Below are 16,637 nucleotides of genomic sequence, written 5' to 3' on the forward strand. Positions count from 1 at the left end.
AGACTTCTAGACACCAATGAGCTGTGAACTTCAAATCTGCCATCTCAAAGTGCTTCAGAACACCGAAGAAAGTCTGATGGCTGGATGGAAGCCCTGAACACAAATCTCACGGACATGGCTATTACTTAGATGCATTTCTCTCACAGCTGAAGCCACTTCTTTGTCCTTCACCCTCATCCACATGTACATCGAGGTGCGTTATTCACAAAAGGACGCAGAGCCCAGATTCTTCCTGTGGTCCCCATGTGTCCAACACCTGCCCCAGATCCCCCAAGCTGTGGTTCGAGGGGAGGCAGCTCCTCCGCACTGTGAGGAGCCTCGAAAGCAGCCGCATCATCTTCAAAAGAAGAAACTTAAAAAAACACCTTTTATAAAGCCTCCGTGCACCAACTAACGTCCAACCGCAGAGTCTATAAGAGATTGGATTAACGGTAGTGTACGTTTTTACCGTATGCAAAAGTCCGACCCCACCAAAAGACCTAAAACAAACACCACGAAAAGTTTGGACTACCAGAACTCTGAACTTTTCGTGGTGTGTGTTTTGGTGTGCCGGTGTGGTCGGGTTTGGGGCTAGGGCGTTGCAGGGGACAACCCCCCAGGCACCTGCAAAAAGAATAACAAAAAAAAACGGGGGCTGCGGGGGTGTCCCCCGCAATACCCCCCTCACTATGCTGTAGAGTATAATGAGCGCAGTTGCAGGGGACAACCCTCCAGCCCCTGCAAAAATAAAAATAATAATAATAATAACGGGGGCTGTGGGGGAAACCCCTGCAGCTTCCAAAAAAAAAGAAAAAAAAAAGAGAAGGACCCTGCAAGGCCGGTTCCCGATCATGGAAGTGAAAGGGAACTAGTGCTGCAGGGAGACAGCCTGAAGGAAAGGTAAGTAGGGTTTGGGTATGTGTTGGAGGTGTGGGTGGGGGGGTGTCAAGGGTGTGGGTGGGGGTGTGTGGTGGGTGTGTTGTGGGCGTGGGTTTGTAGGGGTTTTAATGCGTGTTCACATGGGAAATGCGCGAACCTTTTGTGGTTCGCACATTTCTCATGCAAACTTTTCCGTCGCTGAATTTTCCGCGACGGAAAAATCACGCAGATCCGGATTAACAAGGCAGCATTATATGAGTATTTGATTAACTCATAATGCATACTCCAGTAGGCCGTGCTTTCCTCACTTGTCAATCTAAACAAAAAAAGTAAGAAAATAACTTCTACCTATGACATTAGAGTGGAGTAGGCCATTTCAGTGACTACGGCACGCGTCACAGCCCCACCTAGTAGCCACCACTGGAAGTACAAGGAGCACAGAACACAGCAGGGCGTGCACATGAGTTGAAAATCTTGCATTTCTGCCCCATAAGAAATAATTATCACTGTCTTGGGGGACAGTACTACTGTATACAGAGCTGTATCAGCAAGTTCAAGACAGGCAGCTTTCAAGGCCGCAAGAACCACCCTCATGTGTGGATCATCACTGTGATGCGATTGAACATCTCTCCCTCTCTCTTACAGTTTTGCATGCAAGACTTCATCCAATGCTGAAGATGTGCGCCTCCAACTGATATGCCTGGGAACAGAGTATTCGGGCATGCTTACCAAACACAATCACGATTCTGGTGGGTTTCATAGAAAATGCAAGACACAACCTAGCACCTCTAATGTGAGAGTAGAAACACGTCATTTATCTGATAACGTTATCCACAAGACAGTGCTGCCCGAAAGGCAAAGACAATAATCTCATATGAAACACAACTGCAACTGCTCCTTTGCAGTTCAGTGATAGGGGAGGGGGAGAATTTCCAGGGATGGGTGGTGTAAGCCTTATTAGGCGAACTTTCTCATTCTGCTGCCAATATCATTTCTCTGCTGACGTCTGGTGAGAGGGTAGATGCTTGTCCAAAAGCTGCTAAAAGCCACGGGCCGCTGGTCTCGGTTCACTTAGTAGACTTTTAACAAAGCTCAGCCGAGTCAAGGGCAGCCAGTACTCCCACCAGCCATAAAGAAGCCTCGTAGACAACACTCCTCATCGACTTTGTCTGTTCCTGAGCTTGATAGAGACAGCAGCTGTTTCCAAATGATTGTTTTCTCTGACACAATTCCGCGCGGCTGCTGCCGCATGCGACATCATTTGCGTAGCAAAACACATGATTCGAACATGTCTTGCTAGACAAGGAGATGCTACCGGAGGTCCTCACATCGTCCTTCGTTCACAGATATAATGAGCTGCTGAGCAGTCTCTGCTGACCCCCTGCATTGCCTCATTCCAAGGCAACTGATTGAAATGCCGGGATGTTAGGCCACCAAAAACGCAGCGCTTGCGGGTTACATTTCAGGCATAAAGCCAGAGTTGCACATGGGTCCCTAACGTATCGTTTTAAACTTCCTTCAGCTGCCCATTCAGAACAGGAAGTGATAAGTGATAGGAACAGGTAACCTGGTGTGACTATAGTCTGTTGAACTTCAAGTGTGATTATTAGGTCCTTCGAAGTAATGGGGGTCATAGCAATCTGCAAACTGTGTGACATGACCTTGTCATGCACTTCATTTCACGTTGTGTCAGTAAGTGCTTTTTTGGTAGGTTTACATCACTTGGATGCTGGTTCTTGTAGGCTTCAAGCCAGGGTGGGGGACATACAACTACAATCATACACTTGTCTCTCAATATGTTTCAACAAGAATATATATATATATATATATATATATATATATATATATTGACAGGTTGTTTTATAAAGCAACGTGTTTTCTTTTAAAGCCACCTAGGTCTTCAAACCCAAACATTAACAAATAGTTGTACCAACTTGAGCTGGGAAGATATATGTTAATGTTAAAGGATATTTGTACGGCGCACTATCCCCACCGGAGTGCTCCCTATATGGCAAATTACCTACATTTCAGAATAGCCCAATTCATGCCTTCACCATGATATGATATAATAAGTCATTTATAACGTGCCTGTACACAAGTGTGTGACCCTGGGCAAGTTATTCAATCACATTTTGCATTAGCTTCCAATATTAGGTCACCCTGGAAGTGATTCAGTTTGCAGTGTACAATATTCCAAAAGAACTCACACAAGCTTTTACTTCATGTTGTTCCATTTATAGTAAAAGTGACCCTTCATAGTCACCATTCAGAGAAGCATGTATTGCTTTCACTTGTGTGGATTAAACGTTCGCCTCTTGGTTCCATTTCATTACCTGTTGCTTTTACTCTTGCACCATGGCTGTCTCTCTCTTGCATCTGAGATCTCCTGCGCACTCGTTCCACAATTAAAGATGTTCTCAACAAATGCTACCAAAATATCATTGTGTGCTGAAAAATTCTCTTTTACTTTGTCGCAAAATGTTCTATTCCAGGCTACAATATTTTGTGGGGTGGCTTTTCACAACGAAATGCCCCATCCTCCACAGAATGGTGGGAGTGGTCACAGTGTTCAAGGAGGTATTCTTGGTGGTCCCCTAAGCCGCGGTTTACGGGGGGGCTGGAGGCCTCATTATTCAGCCCTTGAGGAATAGGAATTCTTTGTGCTGGTCCCCAGCCAAGACAAAACCAGGTGCGGCTGCTTGCACTGCTTGAGATTGATGGTGGAAGTGGATTGGTTTTGAGGGGATGAAAGGTGATTGGGGAGGAAGGTGAAGGGGAGCGGATGGCAAAAAAAGGGGTGCAGGTGGGGAGCGAATATCAATATAGTGATGTTTTAACACTACATGTTGGGCTTCCTTGTACCCCATCTTTGCTCTGCGATTGTCCCATTAAGTTTCTAGTTGAATTCATGCATATGCATTGAATAAAAGATGCATCGTTTTTATTCGTAGAGCATGATTCATTTTGATGCACTGCTCAGGCTCTTGCTCGGGGGTCTGCAGTGCACTCTTTTCATTAGTCAATCTGTGGGAAAGGCAGATTTTCCGAAGGAGAGGGCAGATGAAAGGGGACGAGAGTAGCGGATGAAAGGTGAAAGGGGTGGGTGGATTATGTAAAATGAAGAATGAGCAGATGGAAGAGGAAGGGAGGAGCAAGCGTTTTTGGAAGAAAGGGGGAGAGCGAAGATGAGTTGATGGTTGGGGAGTTCGGATTTGCCACTTTAACAAATTGAGTGATCCTGGGCTAATCAGTTTATGTTAGCTAAACATTATGGGGCGATTACGCTGTTTCCATTCACAGCCAGACCCATACACACACAGCTCCAGCAATAAAGATCATCATTGTCACACTTGTGACAGAAAATATCTCTGAACCCCAAGACAACCCCCCACCCCCATGCTCCGCCCATCCTGGGTCCTCCATCATGCTTGCTCCTTTGCTTTAAATGAGCCATTGCCTCTTTCACTGTGTCCACTCCCAAAACCTGCAAATCAACACGAAGTTAACCTTCGTGCTGTTTAACATCAGACTTCAACTGCTAGTAAAGTACAGAACCCATCAGCCATCGCCCAGAGAACAAAGAAGAATGGAGGAGATCACACCAGGCGGGGAGCAATGTTCCCTGCACAGAGCCCCAGCTACACTGTTGTGTTGTGGGCGTGGGGGTATAGCGGGGGCCACACGCTCGCATCCGTGCAGGCATGCAATCAGGCATACACAGAGAGTACGCCGGAGACGTGCGTCTGCTCGGGTCCCCGGCGCGGACTGCCGGTTGACCGCCTTTATTAACCATTGCGCATGCGCGAGCCTCGATGCTGCTCGCGCATGCGTATACAAGCGTATTCAATACGCAACATCCCTCCTTTTTCCCCAAAACGAATAAACATTAACAAACATTGGAACCAACAGGGTCCTGCTCAAATTCTCACTATCAGTGTGCCACTAGATACGAGGCAGGGTCCATAATAAAGTCTTGGAACCTCTGCGGCTGCTTGCGCCCAGCCCGGCTCGGGTACCTGCGTGCCCCAACATCGGGGGGCTCCGGTGTCCCAGGAGTCTCTGGTGGTCCATCGCTTTCCAGCGGCACTCCGGCGTTCTGATCGGGGCTTTCTCTGACAGCGTCCTCATGGTTCGCTGTTCCTATGCGCTTGAAGAACGAGACATTTCTAGTGATTGTCCCTCGTGCATTGGCGGCAGTGACCATAGATCCTTTGACGTGTGTCACCCCCAATGGTTGTGTTTCATATGGCAGTGACAACTTCCCTTCTGGCCTCCTGTTGCGCACCAGCACAGTGTCACCTACGGCGATCTCTTTCTCTGGTAGTCCTCGCCGTACCGTCTCTCTCTCATTCTGAACGTCCCTCTCTGTTCGCACGTGGCTGTTGTCGATCTCTCCTGGCTGTCTCCCTTCAGCTTCAGGTATCAGTCCTCTTGGTATCCGTTTGAAAAGGGCTTCTGCAGGGGCAACCCCAGTTGACTGATGTGGGGTCGTGCGATACTCTCTGAGGAAGTCGACCAGGTTGCGCCGGAGGTCCTCTCCCCCAATCACCGATATGCGGAACACTTTGTTGAGCATTCGCATGAAGCGCTCGACTTTGCCATTCGCTCTCGGCCAAAGTGGGGTGACTTTTCGATGTTTTATTCCCCTTTCTTCACAATATTGAGCAAACTACTGACCTTGAAACGGTGACCCATTGTCCGAGCATATCTCCAAGGGGAAACCATGTGTGGCGAACATTTTGTCCATTGCTAGGGTGGTGTGGTCGCTGGATGTGGATTCGACCAGCTCCACCTCCGGGTATCGTGACCACTGGTCGGTCACCGCCAGAAAGTATTGGCCTCGGCCCATGGACCCGAAATCTGCATGTACTGTCCCCCATGGTCGGTCGCTCCTTTCCATGGCCTGAATGGGCAGCCCCTTCTCTACAGGGCTTGCGGTCTGGCAGGGGATGCAGGCTCTCACAAATTTCTCAACCCTGCCTTCCAAATCGGGAAACCAGACCTTCAATCTGAGATGAGCCTTCATCTTGGCCATCTCCTGATGTCCTTTGTGGGCAAGCTGTAGAACCTTCTCAACCAGTGACCTTGGGATTACGATCTGGTGTCCTCTCACCAGGATGCCGTCATCCGCCACCGATAGCTCATGGCGCACCTTCCAGAGCGCTTGCAGATCTCTTTGCACCTCCACATTCCTTCGGGAGTTGTTGAGGAGGACCTCGCGCCATTCTCCGGTGTCTACCGCACTCTTTATCCTTAGGAACGCTTCATCAATGTTGGATTCATCCGCGATCTCCTGACGTGCAAGGGCGACAGGCAGTGCCGCCTCGATTACCAGGTGTATGGCTTCCACAAAGTCCGCCACCTCCAGTGAGACCCTGGGCCGCCCAGTGCCTGGATGGCGGGATAAATAGTCTGCCGGGTTGTGTGTTCCTGGTCGATACAGCAACTTGACCCCATATTCCATGAGTGCCAGCATCCATCTTTCTATGCGAGGAGGTGGTTTGGACGAGGCTCCTGGCAAAATCGAGATGAGAGGCTTGTGATCAGTCACAACAACAACTGGCTTCCCTAAAATGTATATTCTGAAATGTTTGCACCCCCATAAAATGGCCTCTCGCTCAATCTGGGAGTAGCGCCTCTCTGTATCGGTCAGGGCTTTGCTGGCGTAGGCGATGGGTCGCATGGTCCCCTGATGGTCTGCCTGCATGAGGACCGCTCCCAGTCCCACCGGGCTGGCGTCGACTACAATCTCGGATTCGCGGCCTGGGTGGAAATAGGCCATGGTTTCTTGCTCTGATAGGGCATTCTTGATGGCGGTGAACGCCCTTTGCTCTTTCTCTGTCCATGTCCACGCTACGTCATTCCTGGTGAGCGCCCTCAGGGGTTCTGATAGAGAGGCTAAGTCTCGGATAAAATGGCCACAATAGTTGACCATCCCCAGGAAGCTTCTTATTTCCGCTGGGGACGCTGGTGGGGATGCTTCTCTGATATCTTTCACCTTCTCCGGATCTGGGGAGATGCCCCCAGCGTGGAATATGAATCCAAAAAACTGCAGCCTGTCCTTCAAGAACTCCACTTCTCTTTGTGTAGGGTCAAACCAACGCTGCGCAGTCTCTCAAGGGTGATCTCTAGGCGCTTCAGATGTTCAGCTTCCGACCTGGCGAAAACCAGAATGTCATCCGACATGTTGATGAACCCCTTGAGTCCTGACAGGGCCCCCCTGATGGCATTCTGGAAGACCTCCGCTGCGGACGAGATCCCGAAGCAGAGTCTTTTGTATTGGTATAACCCCCTCGTGAGTCATAAAGGTAGTGATATATCTAGACTCGGGGTGGAGTTCCAACTGGTGGTAACCTGATCTCAAGTCTAGCTTGGAGAAAACTTTCGCTCCCTGGAGTTCCCCAACAATGTCATCAAGGGTGGGCGTGAGGTGACGTTTTCTTTTGATTTCTACGTTGGGCAGCCTCATATCTATGCAGATGCGTACTGTCCCTGGCTGTTTGGGCTTTGGGGCCACCACAATTGGAGAGACCCAGGGGGTGGGCCCCTCTACCCTTTCAATAATGTCTCGGTCCACCAGTGACTGCAGCTCTTTTTCCACTTGTGCCCTTAGATGGAAAGGGATGCACCGATGTTTAAGCGCTGTTGGTCTCACTGACCCATCGATGTGCAACCGTATGGGGTCGGCCTTTAGTTTTCCAATGCCTGTGACGATCATCTCAAAGCGTTGTAACAGACGGTCCAGATCAGTGCGATATAACGCAAAAGTGAAGCGCACAATGTCCAGCGCTTCCGATGCAGCACTGCTCAGGAGGGAGTGCGGGCTTACGTTGGTGACAAAAAACCTTGCTTTTATTCTGCTCTGACCGTGAGAAACTGGGGCTACAAACACTCCTTGGATGGGAAGAGGTGTATCCCCTCCAAATGCGTAAATTTGCGCTGTGGATTCTGTCAGTCCTGGCGGACCTGGGAGCACATTGTAATGTTCAGTTGCTAGTACGCAGACAGATGCCCCAGTGTCTATGAGGACCGGAGTGGGGACCTCACCAATATTGACAGTGCATGTGGGTTGTCGACTTTTCCCAGGGCCCTTGGCGATGCTCGAAATGAAGAAGATCTCTTCATCTTCCTCTTCCTCTTCTGCGATGTTGAGATCTTGCATTCCTTGTTCGACAGAAGACACGCCCCTCACCCTCCTAGTGTCACTCTTGCCGCTTCTCTCTGGTCCTCTTGAAGCCGCTACTGGTGCCACCGCCCTGCACATCCTGGCATAGTGTCCCGATGTGCCACACCGACCACAGACTCTCGATTTTGCCGGGCATTCATCCGCATGCGGCAAATCATACCCGCAGTAGGGGCAGGACGGAGCAGCACTTGGCGTTGTGGGGCCATCTTCTCTTCTTGGTGCCCATCTCGCCCTTCCTACGGCAGAGCGTCCCACTGCATATGCTTCTTCCTCCTTTCTGGAGTGTGTGGCTGCGTCCATCTTCGCCCCTCTTGACTCTGCCAGTTCGTAAGCTCTCCCCGTGTCCAAAATCTGCTGCAGAGTCAGTCCAGATTCCCTCAGGACTTGTCTCCTCAGTTTCCCTGAGCTGCAACCCTGCAGCAGCTGGTTGCAAACCATTTCTTCCTCGTTTACCCACCTACAGGAGTTTGCTAGGTGTCTCAGCCGAGCACAAAACTGGTTCAATGATTTCTCATCCAATTGTTTTTCGGCGCACATGACAAACCTGTCAAAGTCAATATTTGCCATAGGAAGGAAGTGGTCACGGAGTGCTTGTTTGACTGCGTCATATGTGACTGCTGGGATGTTGAGAGAGTCATATATATGTTGGACCTCTGTCCCTGCAGAATAAACCATGATGGCTATCTTCGCATCCTCATCTGTTTCCCCCGAGGCCCTGAAAAACATTTCCAGTTTTTTGACCCACAGGAGCCACTTCGGTCCCAGTTCGGATGGGGGGCCTGTGGTATCAAATTCGGGCATGGGGGCTAGAGTACTGTGCATTCTGCGTGGTATTGGGGCAACAGCACCCTCCTCCTCTTCTTCACCCATGGCAATGAGCGGTACTCACAGTGAGCTGTGTTCAGCAGATGTTGAGGTGATCAGGGTGGATGTGTCCACTTGAAAGGGCCCCTCACTGTCCTCCCTCGTTTGTCTTCCTTTTCTGTGCCACAGCCCTGCAGCAGCTGGGCTGTGGAGATTCCAAAAATTGTTGCAGAGCAGTGTAGATGGCAGATGGCGCACGAGCACCCTCACGGGCCGCAACCACTGCAATCGTATGAAAATGGAAAAAGAAAATGGCCGCCGGCCGTGTCGTGCAGGTCCGTGTGCACACAGAGCGGCGTTCTGTTTCTCTGACACCGTCGGAGCAGAGAACAGCTCCGTGTCCGCCCTCGTCGCCAGTGTTGTGGGCGTGGGGGCTAGCGGGGGCCACACGCTCGCATCTGTGCAGGCATGCAATCAGGTACACACAGAGAGTACGCCGGAGACGTGCGTCTGCTCCGGTCCCCGGCGCGAACTGCCGGGTGACCGCTTTTATTAACCATTGCGCATGCGCGGGCCTCGATGCTGCTCGCGCATGCGTATACAAGCGTATTCAATACGCAACACGTTGTTTTCTCCAGGTGCAGAGCCTCAGACCCTCAATCCAAAAACGACACCACAACCGCAGATTATTTTGAAAACAAAATGGAAGATATAAGAAGCTAGTCACACTCGGGCCTGATCATTGATTGGCTGTACAGAGTGAGCGCGTAAACTGGCAGTGCCCAATTTCAAGAGTGTTGTCAATGCAGGCAAAGTGTGCCTAGGGAAGGGCTGGCCCCGACTCACAAGGGAACTGGGGGGAGACTACACATAACAAAAGCTTGTTCCCACGAGGAATTATTGCAAACAAAATACTGCCCAACAAGCATGCTGATACATTATTTAGCAGCAAAGCATGGTTGTGGATAAGTCTCAAGTTTGGACTATATCTCAATTCCTGCTTTCGCCAGCAAAGGTCACATTTAAGCAAAAATTGTGTATACTCAAAGCAAGGAAAACTGTATTTTGCCAGACATCAAAGTATTGTTAAACGCTACAAGCACATCATACATTTAAATATGAATTTCATGAATCAAAACACCAAATAAAAGGGAGAAAAATCAAAGATAAACACAAAGGTAAACCATTAACAGAGAGAAAAGGTTAAACAATCAATATAACCGGTTGCTTGCTGACTTATATCCCTTATGGAGAGCAAACTGGCTTCCTTAGTGGACCCCTGAGAACCAATGAACAGTGTCCATACCACTATGCCTCCTCCCTTATCAGCGGGCTTAGTTTAGATTTGAGCGCTGCTTTCTCATTATTGGTTATGTGTCTAATATATTTATTTATGGGCGAGCCGGTCTGAGGCAAAAGCAGTCTGTACCTTCACTCAGGGCCCCAGGCTGTTCGGGGCCCCCACAGCTACCTGCTGCCATGAATATAAGAAGTAAGGAAGGCTGGGTTGCTAACAGCCACAGGGCTTTTGTTTGTGCCTGTTTTAGCGAGGCCGTGATGTCAGCTCCAACCCCGTTGTGATGCGCTTCTAGCGCCGAACACCTCCCGCCACATCTCCCCAGGAGCCCATCAGACCCGTAGAGCCTCACAGTTAGGGCATATCACGCTCTTTGTTTAAAATAATGGTCCATCTAAGAATCTTTGTTTTGGACAAGGTTGAAAAGGGGCATTTTATTCTGAAAGCACATAAACAAAAACTAGTTGTCGCCCACATCTGTCTTCTTTGAAGACAATTAAATTATGTTGACAAAAAAAAAGTTGTGCACTATCTCAATAGTAATCATATATCCGCATTTGGTGTGTTAAAACATATCTTTTTTTTTGTCACATTTCACTCACTTCATATTAAGCATGCCTTTGTCAAACAATGCAAAAGGTTACCATTCCCCATTATCTTTTGTTATGATTAAGTCTTGAAAGACAGCCTACAAGCCATTTTTTGAACATTATGTTGAATTGCATTCTGGTATTTGTAGTAAAAAATGCGTGGCGTTTAAAAACATGCACCGGTCAGTGAGCAAAATTGTTTTTTAATTGTACATAAGTAGTAAAAACATGTGTTATTCACATTAAACCAAAAATAATTCACATACGTGCTCTGCTTAACACGTGTTTCAGCCCCTGGCATTTGTCAAAACCGAACATTAATTATCTCATATCTCATTCCCAATGGTTTTCTGAAATATTTCAGCAACTTCAAAATCTCTTCTAAACAGTTTCCAGTCACGGGTTAATCCCTGGTTGTTCAGTTGTATGGAGATAATCTTCTGGTATTTGTGGTCTTCAAGAGGGAGTGAAAATAACGCAACATTTGTACTCTTTTTGTTTACCATATTCCTATAAAGGTACCTATATTGCAGGAGTACTTTCATTATGATGTGTGTACTTACTTTTCAAGTCAGATTTATAAAACAGAATATTGTTGAAAGCAAAACGTAGTGGTGACGAGGGGAAAGCATCAGAGGGCAAATTTGTTGTGATGATTTACTAGGTCCACGGATGTGGGAAGAGAGTTTGCTGGACTGAAAATGTTCTACCTGGCCATGTGCTGACTTTCAGGGTACAAGTTCACATTACATGTGGGTTGACAGCATCCGCCCACTTTTTTCTCAGTGCTGACTCCATCCCCCTCTGGCGTTTTTGAGTCCAGTATACAAACAAGTGTGTTGGCTCGTGTTTTCACCCACCAGGATTTGAACCCACTAACCCACAAAAGCACATGAATGTGCCTTCAAAGCACATATCTTGTATTGGTACTTAGCTTTCCATAGAATATTTCAATATAGATTTTTGGGTTTAAAGGCGCACACCTTTTATACTTTGCCAGCATTATTCTAGGAACATCGCTAGCAGCTGTATTTTGGATATTGATGATTCTTTTTGTGAAAGACAGTGCTCATTTTTATTTTGAATGTTCTTCTATTATGAAAGGCAAGTTGAATTAAATTTGCATATTTTACTTTTGGATACATTCAGCCCTGGTGCGCATGTTAATGATCCCCAAATTTATTTCTGGATTTGAGCCCTATTGATGGCATTTGAAGACCTGCAAAGTGTTTTACTCCAGCTGCCTCAGTACCCTTCCGCTAAATATGCTTTGTTAAGATTGCACTATCCTTCAGCAAAAGCACTTTGCTGTCTGGTCCAGGGCCAGTCCCTGCCCTTACATCCTTGGATCATGCAGTCACATTAGGTATGTTTGGATTACTTTCCAGTGATCTTCATTACTCTTTGTCCTGCTCTTCCTCGTCACAGTACTTTATTTTGAGGTACTCATCTCTACAAATGATTCAACTCACCCGGTCAGCTACTCCAACATAATCCCCACTCCTGATATCGGTAGAACCATAATATTAACTGTTAAAATTCAGATAATGAACATCAGTTTATTTTATCGCCACAAATATTAATGCTTAATTTTGGAACATTTTCTGTGATGCAAATAAAGGGTTCCCCCACATCTTTTGCCACCCAGGGCCCCGCAAATCCTAGGACCGGCCCTGACTGTTGGCCTGAAATGTATTAAAATCCCTGAGAATACACTTCTCAAAAGTAATGATTTCCTGAGGTACCTGATTATCAAGAGGTCTGAAGGTAGAGTGAGGGTGTAGGTCAGTGTCCTCATCCATGGGTGACTCACTATGATTTTTAAGGTATACTTTCAGTCTGACATTAAGGAAAAACCATCTTATTTCCATCTCGGTCTTGAACCAGTCTGTGGGATTGGAAGGGACAAAGGTGAGGCCATTAGACCGCATTGCATATTTTCCCGGTGATCACTCTTGATCCGATGGATTGAAGATAGGCAATGTAAGTTGTTGGTTCATCTTTGAAAGGGCCCTCCTGTGTGGTTGTTGGTATCTTTGGCCGCCTCTGTACCGGAAATTTGTGTAAAAAGGATCCCAAAATCTGCGCCTGGATTCTCCACTTTCTAAAAAAGTATGTGAACCGCGAGTAGGTGGATATTGATCATCACGGTACTCCTAGTGCTCCTGACAGCGTGCTCCTCTGACAACGAGTCGCTACTGGTGTCTGAGAATGTCACCCAGCAACTCTCTGCCTTGTTGTCTGTTGTATGGTGAGTGTGATCACTTGGTATTACGTGTTCTTTTGACCTAGCCTCTAAACAGTGATTGGCTTAGTTTCAGACTCATGGTGAGTGCTTTCAAGCACGGGTGAGTGTAGGCAACCATTTTTAAGCAGGTTGTTCTTTGTGGAAACATTTTTTTACATGATTCTTATAGTGATTGTTTTGTTTCATACACAGGGTCTATTGATCAAGTGGTCCTGATGAAGGCAGCCCACTTAGAAAATGGTGGTCGGCATCTCCAATATGCCCCCGCAGCGATTCACTCGTGTTCGATTGGTATAACACTGTGAATATTATTGTTAGACAAGCCTGTATATTCAGAATACCATTATATTCCCCTCAGTGGTAGAAGTGTACCACAAAAAGTAGAGGAACTGTGGTCTCAGCAGAAGAGGGTAGGCAGAAGCATAGTGCAACATGTGACAAGGTGCTGCGTCCTGGGCATTGCAATAGTGACTAGTAACTAAGGCTCCTATTACAACTTTACACTTGTACAGGGACATGCATGGACAAATACTCTATTTAGAATGGTAAATATGGTCATAAAAAGTAGAGGAATGGTAATAAGCAAAAAATAAAAGTAGTGGAACACCGCTCCCGAACGTTTCCGCTCACTTCGATCACTGATTCCCCTAAAAAATGTCCGTGTGTGTCCCTTGGTTAGATGCATCAGCGAGTATAGGTACACACTTTAGGAGTGAGTGTTTAATGTTAAGAGCTGTGAGTATATAGAACTGTCTCCAGGCAGAACAGGCTGTTTAGTCGACATCCAATTCACTCAACTGTAGTTAATTTGGACTGCAACTCCCAGAATGCATTAGTTCAAGTAAGAGCCAAAAAACTTAACACATGGTGCCCCAGTGACCCTACGCCATCTGTCCGCCCTAGATCTGGCGAACCTCTATTTACATCCCTTCTGAGAACAAATGTAGCAATAGTGATGTCGTAACCACGCGTACTGTGCTGCGTCAACTGAAGCGATGACGTCCAATTCCCGTATTCACGCGGAGACCAAATATATGATTTAGCAACACCGAAAATTGTAATAATGCGATGAAAAATAAATCTCATTACCGCAAGAGCTTGCAGAGGAAACATTCCAAAGCGCCTCACTAAAAAGGCGCTATTTATGGCACGTCATCCACGGTTACAGTCCCCATTCATATGAGGCCTTGACGAGGAGCAGCAGTTGTGGTTGCTTCATTCATCCCAAAAATACGAAAAAAGCCCAACGGCTTTTCCTGTATGTGAGTTACATAAAATGACCAGCAGGTGGAACTATTATTCTTAAATTAGATATCTATTTAACAGGGTGCTGGAACCAATTGCAGCATATGGGTATTATACCTTTGTTGAAGCGGGGGGGGGGGGGAGAACGAGTGGTACACCCAATAAGGGAGTGGGGGCGGGAGCTGCAGGAAAAGGGGTGCGGGGAGGGGCAGAGCGAGGCTTTACCTTTGCTGTGCAATTGTCATTGGCTGAAAGGTTTTGTTACATTGGGGTTTGGCTAGAAAATGGCTGGAGTATCTAAGCATACCAGAATGCAATGTGATGGGAGCATACATTCCAGGGCTGCCTGGGCATCTTGCGCTGGATATGGGCCAACTCGCGATGTCTATCATTTCCCTTTTGGGGTGTTTGTGGGTGTGCAAGTTAGCTAGCAGTGTGCATATTATGGCGTGGGTGACCATTCGTTTACGAAAACGTCTTTCTTTATAACTGAGGTTGGAACAGAAGGTTAGCAAGAGGAGCAGGGGATCTTTCAGTGATTATGACACCTGGGTTGGAATGTCACTTTGAGGTGGAAATGGCATTCCACCCTGCTGCGGAAACTGGCTTTGCTTGAGAAGAAAAGGTATTGCCATCGAAATGAAAAAATACGAACACAATTAGACACGAATAACAAGTTAAAAGATGAAAGGGGTTAACGTGTGTGTTTTCATAGAAGGTCTGAAGATGCCCAATAACGAACGTGCCAGCAACTGGATCCAAAAGAATCTACGTGCAGCCAGTTTGTAAGAATGTGGACCCCCGGCGGAGACGGTACATGTACACTTGCATCAATAACAGTTCCATTGCCTTACCTTTAATCAGCCGGTGCTCTGCAGACAGTCTCTGCGCCACGAAAGCCAAGTGTTCACAAGTGTGTGCAACCCTCTGTTCTAATACAGTGAGTACAACCTGAAATGAAAAAAAACACAACACATTTCCTGCTAGAAAGATGAACTGAAACTCGCAGTGGTTTTCCACAGCACAGAGGAACTGGTTTTCAGAAAAAGATATCACAGAAGCGGCTCTATGCGTTTTACTTGGGTCATAAATGTCGGCTGGAAAGCAATATACAGGATATTATTAAACCGCAGTGCTGCCAAACCTCTAAGAAACAGTACGCGTAAAAGGCAGCCGTTTTTGTTTTCATGTAGTGTTTTGTTTTGGGAGGTATTGCCATCAGATGCCCAGGTATTCACAACATGTTTCATGGGTTGACATATAGGCATCCCTTTCAGCTGCCAGTGCTGGCATATGTTCAGCATTATTGTTTGCAACAACACAATTCAGTTAATTTTCTCTGACACCATAAAAACGTGTTGTCATCAGATTTAAAAAAAACATTGGGCTCACATATTATTTTCTAATTCTAGGGCTGGACATCATTGGTTTCTAGCTTGGACATAGACACAAGGATGTTTTGTAGGGTTCATTTGGTGACTTTGTTTACAGTCTTGGGTGTAGGGTAGATGGAGTGAAAACAATGTCAATGAATGAAAAGGTCACACAGGCATGAGATCAACCAATTGAAGTGGACATGGAGTCTACAATTTACAGCAGAATTATTTTTTGTGCAACCTTATTTGGAAACAATAATATTGGCTATTTATTTAAATTTATAATATTTACTAAGAATGAAGGGGAGGAAAAAAACTGCTTTCTATTCCACTTTGAGGAGTAGAAGACTGTATCCGTTCGTATAAGCTATGGTTTTCACAGGTCTAGTAGTCGATCAATCCCTCAAAATCCTTCAGCCTCATTGTACACCATGCCCACAAACCCAGATATAAACTACCCCTGTGAACATTTGGGGAATTAATTAATCATTACCTACTGTTTGAGACTGATAGGCCTACTCAATTATTGACCCGAGGCATTTTATTCTAAGTACACGTGCACAAAATGTAATTTAAAGGCTCTGTTCACCTCTAGTGAGTGAAATAGCATGTAAACCGGGTTCTACCAAATACTTACAATTGCTCTCTGGGATTTAAATAGTTCATGGGGAATGTATTCATTAAAGCCCCAGGGAATGTAGGGACATCAACAGCTCCAGGCAACTCTGAGAAGCAAGCTCTTCTTTCAGTCTGTCCGCTGCTCCCAAATCCCTTTTTGTTAATCTGGCTGTGCCTCGGTGTTAGGAAAGATTTTGTAATTGTGGGTAATTTTCCTTCCATGTGGCAACCCCTAAACTTTTTGCTGTTGTTTTCACCATGATCTAGACTTTGCCAGAGAAGTGCAGCCTTCTGCCGCACTCCTCTGGGGTTTCGCTCCATTCTTACGGGGAAAGTGACATGCCCTTAAGACAGTCAGTACCGGGAAACGCTGTTTTCCGTAGTTTCTTTATCATGTTGCGGCTTTCGTGCAACA

General features: G+C 46.7%; 1 protein-coding gene across 1 annotated transcript in view; it reads right to left on the reverse strand.

The window, feature by feature from the left end:
- Positions 1 to 15,164, reverse strand: part of TIFAB (TIFA inhibitor) — a 73,363-nt gene extending 58,199 nt beyond the window's left edge. Inside the window, exon 1 of the mRNA XM_069652588.1 lies at positions 15,083 to 15,164. The gene's annotated coding sequence lies outside the window, so the exon portion shown is untranslated. The remainder of the gene's footprint in view (positions 1 to 15,082) is intronic.
- Positions 15,165 to 16,637: the final 1,473 nt, after the last annotated feature.

The sequence above is a fragment of the Ambystoma mexicanum genome, chromosome 3p, assembly GCF_040938575.1.
Source record: "Ambystoma mexicanum isolate Mex_15411 chromosome 3p, UKY_AmexF1_1, whole genome shotgun sequence".
In the NCBI taxonomy this organism is placed as follows: Eukaryota; Metazoa; Chordata; class Amphibia; order Caudata; family Ambystomatidae; genus Ambystoma; species Ambystoma mexicanum.